Here is a 3382-nt window from a genome sequence, read left to right as displayed (position 1 = left end):
CATTTGCCCTCCTCATTCTTTCTTTGATATGACTATTCATTCCCCCATTTCTCCGGCACAGGAAGCCCACTCTCCTAAAATGAACCAGTAAAATCTCCCTGAGTGAAATCTAACTAGTACAAATAGCCAGAAGTGTGTCACTGAAAATAAGTGAAAATTTACTGGTTTACTCAGTGGAAATGCAGCACTAGTTCAATTAGTGAGGTTCACTGGTTTCTTAGTACCAGTAGTGTCAACTAGTTGTAAGCCTTGTTGCCTTTCAGCTGGTTAGGTATGACCCTTATTATTCATCATTATTGTGGAAACAGTTGCTGAAAAATTCGCTTTTAAAAACCGCACTTTACTCGCAAAACAATAAATTAAGGCCGGGCTGCAATATAAGGGGATATAATATGTTGTGCCTAATAACTGTGAGAAGGTCCGTCGTTATGTTGACGTGTCGCGTCGCTTAAAGTATTTGTCGGAAAATACGATTTTTCATAGGAATATGTAAAAATTTAACCAGCATAAGAAGGAAACTGAGATCTATCGAACTGTAAAGTTAAAATTGAATCGCCTGTTTAGAAATTAAAATAATTAATATCAAAGTCGGTACTTTTTGCACGTATGGTCTTCTCCGCATACATAAAAAAGAAAATTATAAACAAATAAAGTACTGTATGGACTAAATGGGGTTACACAATTGCGTGAAAAGTAACATAAACGTGAAGAACAATATCATGAACATTATACGTGTATGAAGGATCATTTCACCCGCATAGTTTTTGCATAAAATCCAATCCAAACAACAAATTTGACGTAATATTTCATTCATGAGAGACTGACAAGCGGTAGAGCAGGAACGCTACACAAACAGAATACAGAGGCACGTGGTAGGCTTTGTGTGCAACCTTGCTGTGGTCACTTCTGGAACCGTTGCGTACATAGTCTGTGAGGTTGTGGGTACAGATCTCGACTATACTATAGCAAAAGTTTCGATGCGTCGCTGAGGCAGCACCGTGCCGCTCGAGATATCCAGACGGGTCGAAATTTTGGCCAAGTGTCCAGGGGTCTTCCATACACAATAAGGTTCGTTTCCACTCATGAAGTGCGAAGACCTGCCCGGCTACGTGCGCGTGTTAGATGACTAGAGTTTTATGTCTTGCCCGCGTGGAGCGCCATATCACTGATTGAATCTACTATTTGGCGTCACTGGTATATCCATTAAAGCTGTTTCCATTGAATCACATAGTGGGTCACTCAGTCAAAGTTGAAAGATCACTAGTTCACCAGTGATAAAGCAAAATACTAATTTAACCAGTGACAATTTCACTGGTTCAGTTTAAGATAGAATGTACACAAACTCTTTCACCTGCTGTACCGTCTTTTCCTTTCACTTATACTCACTTCCCTTATCCCTTCCACCTTCATCATCTTCTTTAATTCCTCTTCGCTCTTTCCTATTTGTACTATGTCATTTTCATACGCGAGTGCCCATATACTAACACCCCCATCTTGTAGACTATTTATACTTGTATACTTCCTGACTATCCCTGTCTCCTATCTTATACAGTGGCACAATGAAACTCTCTATCCATCCGGGGTATTAGCAAACGATCATCACATTTTCAGCAAAACCGTCAAGCCTCAGCCTATTCCGGTTTTAGATCTTATTGCTATGTGTGCAAGAATCCACACTTCACACAAAATTGTAACAAATTGTTGGACGTAGGCATACCAGAACGCTTAGAGATATTAAAAAATCTAAGTCTTTGCATTACCTGCCTCAGGTCAAATCATTCTGTAGAAGAATGCAAGTCGAGCACATGTAAAGCTTGTGATAAAAAACATCACACCATTTTACATAGCGATCCTCAATCCAACAAAGCTAAAGTATGTTTTTCAAGTTTACCCGAGACGGTTCATTCTCAAGTTCTTTTGCAAACAGCCTTAGTTCACATATTAGATCACAAGGGAAATCCTCACATAGGTAGGGCACTTCTTGATAACGGATCACAAGTGCCTTTTATGACTGAGAGATTAGCGAAGAAATTAGGGCTCAACCAACGAGATATCGAGATTCCTCTGGGAGGGGTCAATCAAATGAGCTCCAGTATTAAAAAAGTAACACGTTCTTCGGTTCAATCGCGATTCAATACTTATTCAGCTGATTTGTCATTCTTGATTACCTAAGAAATTTACGAGCAATTACCAAGGGAACCACTAAATCGAGTGTCTCTAAAAATTCCATCTGGCTACCGTCTGGCTGATCCGAATTTCCACGAACCCGGGGTCATCGATCTCCTTATCGGCTCCGAAATCTTTTTCCAACTCTTGGGCTACAGACAAGAATATTTAGCTAGAGGTAACGTGATTTTACAAGAAACTAAATTCGGATGGGTTGTAGGTGGAAAAATTCCAGGTGTAAGGGCTATTAATCCTGTATGTAATTTATCTTTGAATTTGCTTCATAACAAAATATCAGAATTCTGGGAAATAGAAAATGCTCCTCATGAAAAAATCTTATCAAAATCCGAAAACAAATGTGAGGAACATTACGCGAAAAATACAACGCGTGATCTAGAAATAGGCAGATATATCGTTAAACTACCATTCAAGGATAACGTGAGCCAACTCGGTGAATCATATAAACGAGCACTTAATCGATTTCGCCCTTTAGAACGATCCTTTTAAAAAAAGCCCGAATTCAAGGATCGATATCACGCTTTCATGACTGAGTATAAGGATTTAGGTCACATGACCGAAAATCCTAATGCTTCTAAAAATGATGGCTATTTTTTCTCTCACCACGGTGTAACTAAAGAATCAAGTTTAACAACAAAACATAGGACCATTTTCAACGGAAAATCGGAAACTTCCACAGGAATCTCGATAAACGATACTCTCATGGTCAGTCCAAGTATTCAAGAAGATCTTTTCTCATTGCTTATTCGATTCCGATCACATGCATATGCAGTGACCGAGAACATTGAGAAAATGTATCGACAAATCTATATACACCCTGATGATCGCAAATTCCAAAAAATCTTGTAGCGTGAGAACCCGTCTCAGCCTATAAAAATCTTCACGTTGAATACCGTAACATACGGTACCTCTTCCGCTTCGTTCTCAGCCACCGGATCATTAGTCCAATTGACTAACGATGAAGGTGACTTATTTCCTAACGCATCTGTAGCACTGAAAGAGGATTTTTATATGGATCATTTGTTAACGGGAGCAAATACCTTTGGCGAAGCTGAATCTCTAATTAACGAATTAAAAGCAGTTACTCGTAAGGGTCGCATGCATCTTAGACAGTGGGCTTCCAATGATCCTGAGCTTATCAACACTGTATCAGATGATACCAAAAACTCTCACCTGTTTTTGAATCTGGGAGAGACAA

The sequence above is a fragment of the Belonocnema kinseyi genome, chromosome 1 (assembly GCF_010883055.1).
Source record: "Belonocnema kinseyi isolate 2016_QV_RU_SX_M_011 chromosome 1, B_treatae_v1, whole genome shotgun sequence".
NCBI lineage: Eukaryota > Metazoa > Arthropoda > Insecta > Hymenoptera > Cynipidae > Belonocnema > Belonocnema kinseyi.
Note: the sequence above shows the minus strand (reverse complement) of the source record.